Source organism: Oncorhynchus mykiss, chromosome 8, assembly GCF_057628025.1.
Source record: "Oncorhynchus mykiss isolate SJ-2025 chromosome 8, ASM5762802v1, whole genome shotgun sequence".
NCBI lineage: Eukaryota > Metazoa > Chordata > Actinopteri > Salmoniformes > Salmonidae > Oncorhynchus > Oncorhynchus mykiss.
The window spans coordinates 2,669,612-2,686,546 of NC_143029.1; the positions used below are offsets into that span (position 1 = coordinate 2,669,612).

A 16,935-nucleotide genomic window follows, 5' to 3' on the forward strand; every position below is an offset into this window, starting at 1 on the left:
CATACTATTCTGTTCCATAAGGAAGACAGCCAGACAACAACCCATACTATTCTGTTCCATAAAGAAGACAGACAACAACCCATACTATTCTGTTCCATAAAGAAGACAGACAACAACCCATACTATTCTGTTCCATAAAGAAGACAGACAACAACCCATACTATTCTGTTCCATAAAGAAGACAGACAACAACCCATACTATTCTGTTCCATAAAGAAGACAGACAACAACCCATACTATTCTGTTCCATAAGGAAGACAGCCAGACAACAACCCATACTATTCTGTTGCATAAAGAAGTCAGCCAACAACCCATACTATTCTGTTCCATAAAGAAGACAGACAACAACCCATACTATTCTGTTCCATAAGGAAGACAGCCAGACAACAACCCATACTATTCTGTTCCATAAAGAAGACAGACAACAACCCATACTATTCTGTTCCATAAAGAAGACAGACAACAACCCATACTATTCTGTTCCATAAAGACAGACAACAACCCATACTATTCTGTTCCATAAGGAAGACAGCCAGACAACAACCCATACTATTCTGTTGCATAAAGAAGTCAGCCAACAACCCATACTATTCTGTTCCATAAAGAAGACAGACAACAACCCATACTATTCTGTTCCATAAGGAAGACAGCCAGACAACAACCCATACTATTCTGTTCCATAAAGACAGACAACAACCCATACTATTCTGTTCCATAAAGAAGACAGACAACAACCCATACTATTCTGTTCCATAAGGAAGACAGCCAGACAACAACCCATACTATTCTGTTCCATAAAGAAGACAGACAACAACCCATACTATTCTGTTCCATAAAGAAGACAGACAACAACCCATACTATTCTGTTCCATAAAGAAGACAGACAACAACCCATACTATTCTGTTCCATAAAGAAGACAGACAACAACCCATACTATTCTGTTCCATAAGGAAGACAGACAACAACCCATACTATTCTGTTCCATAAAGAAGACAGACAACAACCCATACTATTCTGTTCCATAAAGACAGACAACAACCCATACTATTCTGTTCCATAAAGAAGACAGACAACAACCCATACTATTCTGTTCCATAAAGAAGACAGACAACAACCCATACTATTCTGTTCCATAAGGAAGACAGACAACAACCCATACTATTCTGTTCCATAAGGAAGACAGACAACAACCCATACTATTCTGTTCCATAAAGAAAGACAACAACCCATACTATTATGTTCCATAAAGAAGACAGACAACAACAACCCATACTATTCTGTTCCATAAAGACAGACAACAACTCACACTATTCTGTTCCATAAGGAAGACAGACAACAACCCATACTATTCTGTTCCATAAGGAAGACAGACAACAACCCATACTATTATGTTCCATAAAGAAGACAGACAACAACAACCCATACTATTCTGTTCCATAAAGACAGACAACAACCCACACTATTCTGTTCCATAAGGAAGACAGACAACAACCCATACTATTCTGTTCCATAAAGAAGACAGACAACAACCCATACTATTCTGTTCCATAAGGAAGACAGACAACAACCCATACTATTCTGTTCCATAAAGAAGACAGACAACAACCCATACTATTCTGTTCCATAAAGAAGACAGACAACAACCCATACTATTCTGTTCCATAAAGAAGACAGACAACAACCCATACTATTATGTTCCATAAAGAAGACAGACAACAACCCATACTATTCTGTTCCATAAAGACAGACAACAACCCATACTATTCTGTTCCATAAAGAAGACAGACAACAACCCATACTATTCTGTTCCATAAAGAAGACAGACAACAACAACCCATACTATTCTGTTCCATAAAGAAGACAGCCAACAACCCATACTATTCTGTTCCATAAAGAAGACAGCCAACAACCCATACTATTCTGTTCCATAAAGAAGACAGACAACAACAACCCATACTATTCTGTTCCATAAAGAAGACAGCCAACAACCCATACTATTCTGTTCCATAAAGACAGACAGACAACAACCCATACTATTCTGTTCCATAAAGAAGACAGACAACAACCCATACTATTCTGTTCCATAAGGAAGACAGCCAGACAACAACCCATACTATTCTGTTCCATAAAGAAGACAGACAACAACCCATACTATTCTGTTCCATAAGGAAGACAGACAACAACCCATACAATTATGTTCCATAAGGAAGACAGAAAACAACCCATACTATTCTGTTCCATAAAGAAAGACAACAACCCATACTATTATGTTCCATAAAGAAGACAGACAACAACAACCCATACTATTCTGTTCCATAAAGACAGACAACAACCCACACTATTCTGTTCCATAAGGAAGACAGACAACAACCCATACTATTCTGTTCCATAAAGAAGACAGACAACAACCCATACTATTCTGTTCCATAAGGAAGACAGACAACAACCCATACTATTCTGTTCCATAAAGAAGACAGACAACAACCCATACTATTCTGTTCCATAAAGAAGACAGACAACAACCCATACTATTCTGTTCCATAAAGAAGACAGACAACAACCCATACTATTCTGTTCCATAAAGAAGACAGACAACAACCCATACTATTCTGTTCCATAAAGAAGACAGACAACAACCCATACTATTCTGTTCCATAAAGACAGACAACAACCCATACAATTCTGTTCCATAAAGAAGACAGACAACAACCCATACTATTCTGTTCCATAAAGAAGACAGACAACAACAACCCATACTATTCTGTTCCATAAAGAAGACAGCCAACAACCCATACTATTCTGTTCCATAAAGAAGACAGCCAACAACCCATACTATTCTGTTCCATAAAGAAGACAGACAACAACAACCCATACTATTCTGTTCCATAAAGAAGACAGCCAACAACCCATACTATTCTGTTCCATAAAGACAGACAGACAACAACCCATACTATTCTGTTCCATAAAGAAGACAGACAACAACCCATACTATTCTGTTCCATAAGGAAGACAGCCAGACAACAACCCATACTATTCTGTTCCATAAAGAAGACAGACAACAACCCATACTATTCTGTTCCATAAAGAAGACAGACAACAACCCATACTATTCTGTTCCATAAAGAAGACAGACAACAACAACCCATACTATTCTGTTCCATAAAGAAGACAGCCAACAACCCATACTATTCTGTTCCATAAAGAGAGACAACAACCCACACTATTCTGTTCCATAAGGAAGACAGACAACAACCCATACTATTCTGTTCCATAAAGAAGACAGACAACAACCCATACTATTCTGTTCCATAAAGAAGACAGACAACAACCCATACTATTCTGTTCCATAAAGAAGACAGACAACAACCCATACTATTCTGTTCCATAAAGAAGACAGACAACAACCCATACTATTCTGTTCCATAAAGAAGACAGACAACAACCCATACTATTCTGTTCCATAAGGAAGACAGACAACAACCCATACTATTCTGTTCCATAAAGAAGACAGACAACAACAACCCATACTATTCTGTTCCATAAAGAAGACAGACAACAACCCATACTATTCTGTTCCATAAAGAAGACAGACAACAACCCATACTATTCTGTTCCATAAAGAAGACAGACAACAACCCATACTATTCTGTTCCATAAGGAAGACAGACAACAACCCATACTATTCTGTTCCATAAAGAAGACAGACAACAACCCATACTATTCTGTTCCATAAGGAAGACAGACAACAACCCATACTATTCTGTTCCATAAAGAAGACAGACAACAACAACCCATACTATTCTGTTCCATAAAGAAGACAGACAACAACCCATACTATTCTGTTCCATAAAGAAGACAGACAACAACCCATACTATTCTGTTCCATAAAGACAGACAACAACCCATACTATTCTGTTCCATAAAGAAGACAGACAACAACCCATACTATTCTGTTCCATAAAGAAGACAGACAACAACAACCCATACTATTCTGTTCCATAAAGAAGACAGACAACAACCCATACTATTCTGTTCCATAAAGAAGACAGCCAACAACCCATACTATTCTGTTCCATAAAGAAGACAGACAACAACAACCCATACTATTCTGTTCCATAAAGAAGACAGCCAACAACCCATACTATTCTGTTCCATAAAGACAGACAGACAACAACCCATACTATTCTGTTCCATAAAGAAGACAGACAACAACCCATACTATTCTGTTCCATAAGGAAGACAGCCAGACAACAACCCATACTATTCTGTTCCATAAAGAAGACAGACAACAACCCATACTATTCTGTTCCATAAAGAAGACAGACAACAACCCATACTATTCTGTTCCATAAAGAAGACAGACAACAACCCATACTATTCTGTTCCATAAAGAAGACAGACAACAACCCATACTATTCTGTTCCATAAAGAAGACAGACAACAACCCATACTATTCTGTTCCATAAAGACAGACAACAACCCATACAATTCTGTTCCATAAAGAAGACAGACAACAACCCATACTATTCTGTTCCATAAAGAAGACAAACAACAACCCATACTATTCTGTTCCATAAAGAAGACAGCCAACAACCCATACTATTCTGTTCCATAAAGAAGACAGCCAACAACCCATACTATTCTGTTCCATAAAGAAGACAGACAACAACAACCCATACTATTCTGTTCCATAAAGAAGACAGCCAACAACCCATACTATTCTGTTCCATAAAGACAGACAGACAACAACCCATACTATTCTGTTCCATAAAGAAGACAGACAACAACCCATACTATTCTGTTCCATAAGGAAGACAGCCAGACAACAACCCATACTATTCTGTTCCATAAAGAAGACAGACAACAACCCATACTATTCTGTTCCATAAAGAAGACAGACAACAACCCATACTATTCTGTTCCATAAAGAAGACAGACAACAACAACCCATACTATTCTGTTCCATAAAGAAGACAGCCAACAACCCATACTATTCTGTTCCATAAAGAGAGACAACAACCCACACTATTCTGTTCCATAAGGAAGACAGACAACAACCCATACTATTCTGTTCCATAAAGAAGACAGACAACAACCCATACTATTCTGTTCCATAAAGAAGACAGACAACAACCCATACTATTCTGTTCCATAAAGAAGACAGACAACAACCCATACTATTCTGTTCCATAAAGAAGACAGACAACAACCCATACTATTCTGTTCCATAAAGAAGACAGACAACAACCCATACTATTCTGTTCCATAAGGAAGACAGACAACAACCCATACTATTCTGTTCCATAAAGAAGACAGACAACAACAACCCATACTATTCTGTTCCATAAAGAAGACAGACAACAACCCATACTATTCTGTTCCATAAAGAAGACAGACAACAACCCATACTATTCTGTTCCATAAAGAAGACAGACAACAACCCATACTATTCTGTTCCATAAGGAAGACAGACAACAACCCATACTATTCTGTTCCATAAAGAAGACAGACAACAACCCATACTATTCTGTTCCATAAGGAAGACAGACAACAACCCATACTATTCTGTTCCATAAAGAAGACAGACAACAACAACCCATACTATTCTGTTCCATAAAGAAGACAGACAACAACCCATACTATTCTGTTCCATAAAGAAGACAGACAACAACCCATACTATTCTGTTCCATAAAGACAGACAACAACCCATACTATTCTGTTCCATAAAGAAGACAGACAACAACCCATACTATTCTGTTCCATAAAGAAGACAGACAACAACAACCCATACTATTCTGTTCCATAAAGAAGACAGACAACAACCCATACTATTCTGTTCCATAAAGAAGACAGCCAACAACCCATACTATTCTGTTCCATAAAGAAGACAGACAACAACAACCCATACTATTCTGTTCCATAAAGAAGACAGCCAACAACCCATACTATTCTGTTCCATAAAGACAGACAGACAACAACCCATACTATTCTGTTCCATAAAGAAGACAGACAACAACCCATACTATTCTGTTCCATAAGGAAGACAGCCAGACAACAACCCATACTATTCTGTTCCATAAAGAAGACAGACAACAACCCATACTATTCTGTTCCATAAAGAAGACAGACAACAACCCATACTATTCTGTTCCATAAAGAAGACAGACAACAACCCATACTATTCTGTTCCATGAAGAAGACAGACAACAACCCATACTATTCTGTTCCATAAAGAAGACAGACAACAACCCATACTATTCTGTTCCATAAGGAAGACAGACAACAACCCATACTATTCTGTTCCATAAAGAAAGACAATAACCCATACTATTCTGTTCCATAAAGAAGACAAACAACAACCCATACTATTCTGTTCCATAAGGAAGACAGACAACAACCCATACTATTCTGTTCCATAAGGAAGACAGACAACAACCCATACTATTCTGTTCCATAAAGAAAGACAACAACCCATACTATTCTGTTCCATAAGGAAGACAGACAACAACCCATACTATTATGTTCCATAAAGAAGACAGACAAAAACAACCCATACTATTCTGTTCCATAAAGACAGACAACAACCCACACTATTCTGTTCCATAAGGAAGACAGACAACAACCCATACTATTCTGTTCCATAAGGAAGACAGACAACAACCCATACTATTATGTTCCATAAAGAAGACAGACAACAACAACCCATACTATTCTGTTCCATAAAGACAGACAACAACCCACACTATTCTGTTCCATAAGGAAGACAGACAACAACCCATACTATTCTGTTCCATAAAGAAGACAGACAACAACCCATACTATTCTGTTCCATAAGGAAGACAGACAACAACCCATACTATTCTGTTCCATAAAGACAGACAACAACCCATACTATTCTGTTCCATAAAGAAGACAGACAACAACCCATACTATTCTGTTCCATAAGGAAGACAGACAACAACCCATACTATTCTGTTCCATAAAGAAGACAGAAAACAACAACCCATACTATTCTGTTCCATAAAGAAGGCAGCCAACAACCCATACTATTCTGTTCCATAAAGACAGACAGACAACAACCCATACTATTCTGTTCCATAAAGAAGACAGACAACAACCCATACTATTCTGTTCCATAAAGAAGACAGACAACAACCCATACTATTCTGTTCCATAAAGAAGACAGACAACAACCCATACTATTCTGTTCCATAAAGACAGCCAGACAACAACCCATACTATTCTGTTGCATAAAGAAGTCAGCCAGACAACAACCCATACTATTCTGTTCCATAAAGAAGACAGACAACAACCCATACTATTCTGTTCCATAAAGAAGACAGACAACAACCCATACTATTCTGTTCCATAAGGAAGTCAGCCAGACAACAACCCATACCATTCTGTTCCATAAAGAAGACAGACAACAACCAATACTATTCTGTTCCATAAGGAAGACAGCCAGACAACAATACATACTATTCTGTTCCATAAAGAAGACCAACAACCCACACTATTCTGTTCCATAAAGAAGACAGACAACAACCCATACTATTCTGTTCCATAAAGAAGACAGACAACAACCCATACTATTCTGTTCCATAAGGAAGACAGACAACAACCCATACTATTCTGTTCCATAAAGAAGACAGACAATAACCCATACTATTCTGTTCCATAAAGACAGACAACAACCCATACTATTCTGTTGCATAAAGAAGTCAGCCAGACAACAACCCATACTATTCTGTTCCATAAAGAAGACAGACAACAACCCATACTATTCTGTTCCATAAGGAAGACAGCCAGACAACAATACATACTATTCTGTTCCATAAAGAAGACCAACAACCCACACTATTCTGTTCCATAAAGAAGACAGACAACAACCCATACTATTCTGTTCCATAAAGAAGACAGACAACAACCCATACTATTCTGTTCCATAAGGAAGACAGACAACAACCCATACTATTCTGTTCCATAAAGAAGACAGACAATAACCCATACTATTCTGTTCCATAAAGAAGACAGACAACAACCCATACTATTCTGTTCCATAAAGAAGACAGACAACAACCCATACTATTCTGTTCCATAAAGAAGTCAGACAATAACCCATACTATTCTGTTCCATAAAGAAGTCAGGCAGAGTTGGTACAAAGATTGAACTGGGTCATCATTCCTCACTGGCCACCTGGGAATATTTACAAACTATGTTTGCACATAATGATTTCATTGTGTATTACGTCATATTCTTAGCTAGGAATATGACTATTAGCATCATCCATAATTCATCAATGGCACCATACAGGGTTCTATATGGAACACATTTTGGCTCAGTGAAGAGGAACTCTTGGGGTTTTCTATTTGGTTCAGTGAAGAGGAACTCTTGGGGTTTTATATTTGGTTCAGTGAAGAGGAACTCTTGGGGTTCTATATTTGGTTCAGTGAAGAGGAACTCTTGGGGTTCTATATTTGGTTCAGTGAAGAGGAACTCTAGGGGTTCTATATTTGGTTCAGTTCAGTGAAGAAGAACCCCTAGGGTATATGAAGCAAGCGATAGAACATTCTTGCAACCAAAACGGGTGCACGTGCACAGTCCTGCAATATGTATAATATAGAACACACAGCAGAATGAGAGAGAGATAAGTGGGTCATGGTGATTATATGAGGTCTGTGGGGCTGAGGACATGATGATGATGATGAGGAGGAGTAACAGGAGGAGGAGGAGTGGGCGTCGGGAAATGTCAAAGCTCAGCCCTCTAATCTGCTGCGCAACAAGGTGAGCGAGAAGGGAAGATCCCTCCCCCATTGAGACAGAGAGAGTGGTAGAGGAAGGGAAAGGTTAAAGATGAGAAAAGAGAGAAGCTCTCCCTCTCCCTCCCCTCCCTCTATATTCCCTAAATACATCCTGTAGCTGTAGTGCTCCTTAGATGGAGGAAGGGACACGGTGAGCTGTGGAATGAAGAAACAGCTAAGTGAATCATACTGAACAGGCTTAAAGAACAGTGAAGGGATACAGTGAATTGTGGAATGAAGACACAGCTAACAGCTAAGAACCTTTCCCTTCCTCTACCACTCTCACGGCTCTCTATCCACCGGATGTGTACCAAACTCACTAAAAGTGGCAGTAATAAAGCCTCTCTTGAAAAAGCCAAACCTTGACCCAGAAAATATAAAAAACTATCGGCCTATATCGAATCTTCCATTCCTCTCAAAAATTTTAGAAAAGGCTGTTGCGCAGCAACTCACTGCCTTACTGAAGACAAACAATGTATACGAAATGCTTCAGTCTGGTTTTAGACCCCATCATAGCACTGAGACGGCACTTGTGAAGGTGGTAAATGACATTTTAAAGGCATCGGACCGAGGCTCTGCATCTGTCCTCGTGCTCCTAGACCTTAGTGCTGCTTTTGATACCATCGATCACCACATTCTTTTGGAGAGATTGGAAACCCAAATTGGTCTACACGGACAAGTTCTGGCCTGGTTTAGATCTTATCTGTCGGAAAGATATCAGTTTGTCTCTGTGAATGGTTTGTCCTCTGATAAATCAACTGTAAATGTCGGTGTTCCTCAAGGTTCCGTTTTAGGACCACTATTGTTTTCACTATATATTTTACCTCTTGGGGATGTTATTCGAAAACATAATGTTAACTTTCACTGCTATGCGGATGACACACAGCTGTACATTTCAATGAAACATGGTGAAGCCCCAAAATTGCCTTTGCTAGAAGCATGTGTTTCAGACATAAGGAAGTGGATGGCTGCAAACGTTCTACTTTTAAACTCAGACAAAACAGAGATGCTTGTTCTAGGTCCCAAGAAACAAAGAGATCTTCTGTTGAATCTGACAATTAATCTTAATGGTTGTACAGTCGTCTCAAATAAAACTGTGAAGGACCTCAGAGTTACTCTGGACCCTGATCTCTCTTTTGAAGAACATATCAAGACCATTTCAAGGACAGCTTTATTCCATCTACGTAACATTGCAAAAATCAGAAACGTTCTGTCCAAAAATGATGCAGAAAAATTAATCCATGCTTTTGTCACTTCTAGGTTAGACTACTGCAATGCTCTACTTTCCGGCTACCCGGATAAAGCACTAAATAAACTTCAGTTAGTGCTAAATACGGCTGCTAGAATCCTGACTAGAACCAAAAAATGTGATCATATTACTTCAGTGCTAGCCTCTCTACACTGGTTTCCTGTCAAAGCAAGGGCTGATTTCAAGGTTTTACTGCTAACCTACAAAGTATTACATGGGCTTGCTCCTACCTATCTCTCTGATTTGGTCCTGCCGTACATACAGTGCCTTGCGAAAGTATTCGGCACCCTTGAACTTTGCGACCTTTTGCCACATTTCAGGGTTCAAACATAAAGATATAAAACTGTATTTTTTTGTGAAGAATCAACAACAAGTGGGACACAATCATGAAGTGGAACAACATTTATTGGATATTTCAAACTTTTTTAACAAATCAAAAACTGAAAAATTGGGCGTGCAAAATTATTCAGCCCCTTTACTTTCATTGCAGCAAACTCTCTCCAGAAGTTCAGTGAGGATCTCTGAATGATCCAATGTTGACCTAAATGACTAATGATGATAAATACAATCCACCTGTGTGTAATCAAGTCTCCGTATAAATGCACCTGCACTGTGATAGTCTCAGAGGTCCGTTAAAAGCGCAGAGAGCATCATGAAGAACAAGGAACACACCAGGCAGGTCCGAGATACTGTTGTGAAGAAGTTTAAAGCCGGATTTGGATACAAAAATATTTCCCAAGCTTTAAACATCCCAAGGAGCACTGTGCAAGCGATAATATTGAAATGGAAGGAGTATCAGACCACTGCAAATCTACCAATACCTGGCCGTCCCTCTAAACTTTCAGCTCATACAAGGAGAAGACTGATCAGAGATGCAGCCAAGAGGCCCATGATCACTCTGGATGAACTGCAGAGATCTACAGCTGAGGTGGGAGACTCTGTCCATAGGACAACAATCAGTCGTATATTGCACAAATCTGGCCTTTATGGAAGAGTGGCAAGAAGAAAGCCATTTCTTAAAGATATCCATAAAAAGTTTAGTTTAAAGTTTGCCACAAGCCACCTGGGAGACACACCAAACATGTGGAAGAAGGTGCTCTGGTCAGATGAAACCAAAATTGAACTTTTTGGCAACAATGCAAAGCGTTATGTTTGGCGTAAAAGCAACACAGCTGAACACACCATCCCCACTGTCAAACATGTTGGTGGCAGCATCATGGTTTGGGCCTGCTTTTCTTCAGCAGGGACAGGGAAGATGGTTAAAATTGATGGGAAGATGGATGGAGCCAAATACAGGACCATTCTGGAAGAAAACCTGATGGAGTCTGCAAAAGACCTGAGACTGGGATGGAGATTTGTCTTCCAACAAGACAAAGATCCAAAACATAAAGCAAAATCTACAATTGAATGGTTCAAAAATAAACATATCCAGGTGTTAGAATGGCCACGTCAAAGTCCAGACCTGAATCCAATCGAGAATCTGTGGAAAGAACTGAAAACTGCTGTTCACAAATGCTCTCCATCCAACCTCACTGTGCTCGAGCTGTTTTGCAAGGAGGAATGGGCAAAAATTTCAGTCTCTCGATGTGCAAAACTGATAGAGACATACCCCAAGCGACTTACAGCTGTAATCGCAGCAAAAGGTGGCGCTACAAAGTATTAACTTAAGGGGGCTGAATAATTTTGCACGCCCAATTTTTCAGTTTTTGATTTGTTAAAAAAGTTTGAAATATCCAATAAATGTCGTTCCACTTCATGATTGTGTCCCACTTGTTGTTGATTCTTCACAAAAAAATACAGTTTTATATCTTTATGTTTGAAGCCTGAAATGTGGCAAAAGGTCGCAAAGTTCAAGGGGGCCGAATACTTTCGCAAGGCACTGTACCTACACGTACGCTACGGTCACAAGACGCAGGCCTCCTAATTGTCCCTAGAATTTCTAAGCAAACAGCTGGAGGCAGGGCTTTCTCCTATAGAGCTCCATTTTTATGGAACGGTCTGCCTACCCATGTCAGAGACTCAAACTCGGTCTCAACCTTTAAGTCTCTACTGAAGACTCATCTCTTCAGTGGGTCATATGATTGAGTGTAGTCTGGCCCAGGATTGGGAAGGTGAACGGAAAGGCTCTGGAGCAACGAACCGCCCTTGCTGTCTCTGCCTGGCCGGTTCCCCTCTTTCCACTGGGATTCTCTGCCTCTAACCCTATTACAGGGGCTGAGTCACTGGCTTACTGGGGCTCTCTCATGCCGTCCCTGGAGGGGGTGCGTCACCTGAGTGGGTTGATTCACTGATGTGGTCATCCTGTCTGGGTTGGCACCCCCCCCCCCTCCCCCTTGGGTTGTGCTGTGGCGGAGGTCTTTGTGGGCTATACTCAGCCTTGTCTCAGGATGGTAAGTTGGTGGTTGAAGATATCCCTCTAGTGGTGTGGGGGCTGTGCTTTGGCAAAGTGGGTGGGGTTATATCCTTCCTGTTTGGCCCTGTCCGGGGGTGTCCTCGGATGGGGCCACAGTGTCTCCTGACCCCTCCTGTCTCAGCCTCCAATATTTATGCTGCAGTAGTTTGTGTCAGGGGGCTAGGGTCAGTTTGTTATATCTGGAGTACTTCTCCTGTCCTATTCGGTGTCCTGTGTGAATCTAAGTGTGCGTTCTCTAATTCTCTCCTTCTCTCTTTCTTTCTCTCTCTCGGAGGACCTGAGCCCTAGGACCATGCCCCAGGACTACCTGACATGATGACTCCTCGCTGTCCCCAGTCCACCTGGCTGTGCTGCTGCTCCAGTTTCAACTGTTCTGCCTTATTATTATTCGACCATGCTGGTCATTTATGAACATTTGAACATCTTGGCCATGTTCTGTTATAATCTCCACCCTGCACAGCCAGAAGAGGACTGGCCACCCCACATAGCCTGGTTCCTCTCTAGGTTTCTTCCTAGGTTTTGGCCTTTCTAGGGAGTTTTTCCTAGCCACCGTGCTTCTACACCTGCATTGCTTGCTGTTTGGGGTTTTAGGCTGGGTTTCTGTACAGCACTTTGAGATATCAGCTAATAGGGCTATATAAATAAATTTGATTTGATTTGATTTGAAAGAAGGCTGTGCGTCTTTAAAATAATGGTGTTAATGTTTAAAACCCATAAACTAATGATGTTAATGTTTATAACCCATTCAGAAATCTTGAACAAGCTGCATATTGACTGGCTGGCCTAACTGTCAGGTCTCTCTCTAGTGCTGTCTCTATAAAGGGTCCTAAGCTGGCCTGACAATACACATTCTCTCTAGTGATGTCTCTATAAGGGGTCCTAAGCTGGCCTGACAATACACATTCCCTCTAGTCATGTCTCTATAAAGGGTCCTAAGCTGGCCTGACAATACACATTCTCTCTAGTGAGGTCTCTATAAAGGGTCCTAAGCTGGCCTGACAATACACATTCTCTCTATAAAGGGTCCTAAGCTGGCCTGACAATACACATTCTCTCTAGTCATGTCTCTATAAAGGGTCCTAAGCTGGCCTGACAATACACATTCTCTCTATAAAGGGTCCTAAGCTGGCCTGACAATACACATTCTCTCTAGTCATGTCTCTATAAAGGGTCCTAAGCTGGCCTGACAATACACATTCTCTCTATAAAGGGTCCTAAGCTGGCCTGACAATACACATTCTCTCTAGTGATGTCTCTATAAAGCGTCCTAAGCTGGCCTGACAATACACATTCTCTCTAGTGATGTCTCTATAAAGGGTCCTAAGCTGGCCTGACAATACACATTCTCTCTAGTCATGTCTCTATAAAGGGTCCTAAGCTGGCCTGACAATACACATTCTCTCTAGTGAGGTCTCTATAAAGGGTCCTAAGCTGGCCTGACAATACACATTCTCTCTCTAGTGATGTCTCTATAAAGGGTCCTAAGCTGGCCTGACAATACACATTCTCTCTAGTGATGTCTCTATAAAGGGTCCTAGCTGGCCTGACAATACACATTCTCTCTATAAAGGGGTCCTAAGCTGGCCTGACAATACACATTCTCTCTAGTGATGTCTCTATAAGGGGTCCTAAGCTGGCCTGACAATACACATTCTCTCTATAAAGGGGTCCTAAGCTGGCCTGACAATAAACATTCTCTCTAGTCATGTCTCTATAAAGGGTCCTAAGCTGGCCTGACAATACACATTCTCTCTAGTGATGTCTCTATAAGGGGTCCTAAGCTGGCCTGACAATACACATTCTCTCTAGTGAGGTCTCTATAAAGGGTCCTAAGCTGGCCTGACAATACACATTCTCTCTAGTGAGGTCTCTATAAAGGGTCCTAAGCTGGCCTGACAATACACATTCTCTCTAGTGAGGTCTCTATAAAGGGTCCTAAGCTGGCCTGACAATACACATTCTCTCTAGTGAGGTCTCTATAAAGGGTCCTAAGCTGGCCTGACAATACACATTCTCTCTATAAGGGGTCCTAAGCTGGCCTGACAATACACATTCTCTCTATAAAGGGTCCTAAGCTGGCCTGACAATACACATTCTCTCTAGTGAGGTCTCTATAAAGGGTCCTAAGCTGGCCTGACAATACACATTCTCTCTAGTGAGGTCTCTATAAAGGGTCCTAAGCTGGCCTGACAATACACATTCTCTCTATAAGGGGTCCTAAGCTGGCCTGACGATACACATTCTCTCTATAAAGGGTCCTAAGCTGGCCTGACAATACACATTCTCTCTAGTGAGGTCTCTATAAAGGGTCCTAAGCTGGCCTGACAATACACATTCTCTCTCTAGTGATGTCTCTATAAAGGGTCCTAAGCTGGCCTGACAATACACATTCTCTCTAGTCATGTCTCTATAAGGGGTCCTAAGCTGGCCTGACAATACACATTCTCTCTAGTCATGTCTCTATAAAGGGTTGTATCTTCCTGGTCTCTCTGGGGAGGAATAGGAACATTTGAGGAGAGAGGAGAGAGAGAAAGGGAGAGAGAGAGAACGTGAGACAGAGAGGGAGGGTGAGAGAGGGCGAGAGAGAGAGAGGAGTCTAAACAACCTCTGACCTTTTCTCCTTGTTTTAAGTCAGATATCTGGCACTGGGCCAGCTGTGTGTTGTAATATACACACTTATCTGTGTATGTTTTGAATCTATTCCAGTCAGCATCTAGCACTATCTAGCTATCCATCTATAATTGGGGACAGATTTTAGCGGCTAAGCCGTTGTTGCTTCTAGACCTTTCCGCTTCACAAAATCAGCACTTACAGTTGACCAGGGGAAGCTTGAGCAGATTTGACGAGCTGACTTGTTGGAAAGGTGTGCATCCTGTGACGGTGCCATGTTGAAAGTCACTGAGCTCTTCAGTACGGGTCATTCTACTGACAATGATTGTCTATGGAGATCGCATGGCGGTGGGCTTGATTTTTATACACCCGTCAGCAACGAATCCACTAATTTGAAGGGGTGTCCACATACTTTGGGCCAAGTAGTGTATCATGCGTGAATCCAAGTTCACTTCGATATGATGGTTTTTAGGTTAATATTTGTGCATAAATAAGTGTTTCGAACGCCATTTCCCCTCATAATTAATTTTACCGACACAAAAAGATCCCACCAATGTTGAATGAACAAATTACCTGTCAACATTTAGAAAAATGGTACCAGAAACGTCCTGTTTCCATCACAGCTGTCATTACTATTTTTTATACGGTATGATGTGAAAATGAAGAATGGAAACGCGGTTTGTTCTCTACAGCGGCTAGTAAATAAATCACACAGAGGAAGACTAGGAGAAAAAAAATACCTATAAAACCCCTCCCCCCTCAGCCAGGAGAAAAACCCTTTACTTAGCTACGGGGGGGATCAGGGTCAGTCGTTTAAACAGCCGTTATCATTTATGGTGTTTCGAGGAGCTCGTTCCCCTCAGGCCTGACCTGTCAGTCAGTCAGTCTGGGGAACCTGCAGGGCCTAATGATCAATGGCAATCTGTTCAATGATGGACGGAAAGTTCACATATGATGGCTGGTACACGTGTTTGTTGGTTAGTCTGACCTAGAACTCCTGTAATCATTAGTGCATTACTAATAATGTGTTTATATGTGGTCTGTCTGTCCATGGTAATAATGTGGTCTGTCTGTCCATGGTAATAATGTAGCCTGTCTGTCCATGGTAATCATGTAGCCTGTCTGTCCATGGTAATAATGTAGCCTGTCTGTCCATGGTAATAATGTAGCCTGTCTGTCCATGGTAATAATGTGTTTATATGTAGCCTGTCTGTCCATGGTAATAATGTAGCCTGTCTGTCCATGGTAATAATGTAGCCTGTCTGTCCATGGTAATAATGTAGCCTGTATGTCCATGGTAATAATGTAGCCTGTCTGTCCATGGTAATAATGTAGCCTGTCTGTCCATGGTAATAATGAGTTAATATGTAGCCTGTCTGTCCATGGTAATCATGTAGCCTGTCTGTCCATGGTAATCATGTAGCCTGTCTGTCCATGGTAATAATGTAGCCTGTCTGTCCATGGTAATAATGTAGCCTGTCTGTCCATGGTAATAATGTAGCCTGTCTGTCCATGGTAATAATGTAGCCTGTCTGTCCATGGTAATAATGTAGCCTGTCTGTCCATGGTAATAATGTAGCCTGTCTGTCCATGGTAATAATGTAGCCTGTCTGTCCATGGTAATAATGTAGCCTGTCTGTCCATGGTAATAATGTAGCCTGTCTGTCCATGGTAATAATGTAGCCTGTCTGTCCATGGTAATAATGTAGCCTGTCTGTCCATGGTAATAATGTAGCCTGTCTGTCCATGGTAATAATGTAGCCTGTCTGTCCATGGTAATAATGTAGCCTGTCTGTCCATGGTAATAATGTAGCCTATACTGACAGATGTAACCATGGAAATACGCAGGTCTAATGGCT

At 40.9% G+C, this 16,935-nt stretch overlaps 1 protein-coding gene across 1 annotated transcript in view; it reads right to left on the minus strand.

The window, feature by feature from the left end:
* Positions 1-16,935, minus strand: part of LOC118965476 (protein phosphatase 1 regulatory subunit 14C) — a 91,348-nt gene that overhangs the window by 58,059 nt on the left and 16,354 nt on the right. The window lies entirely within an intron of this gene.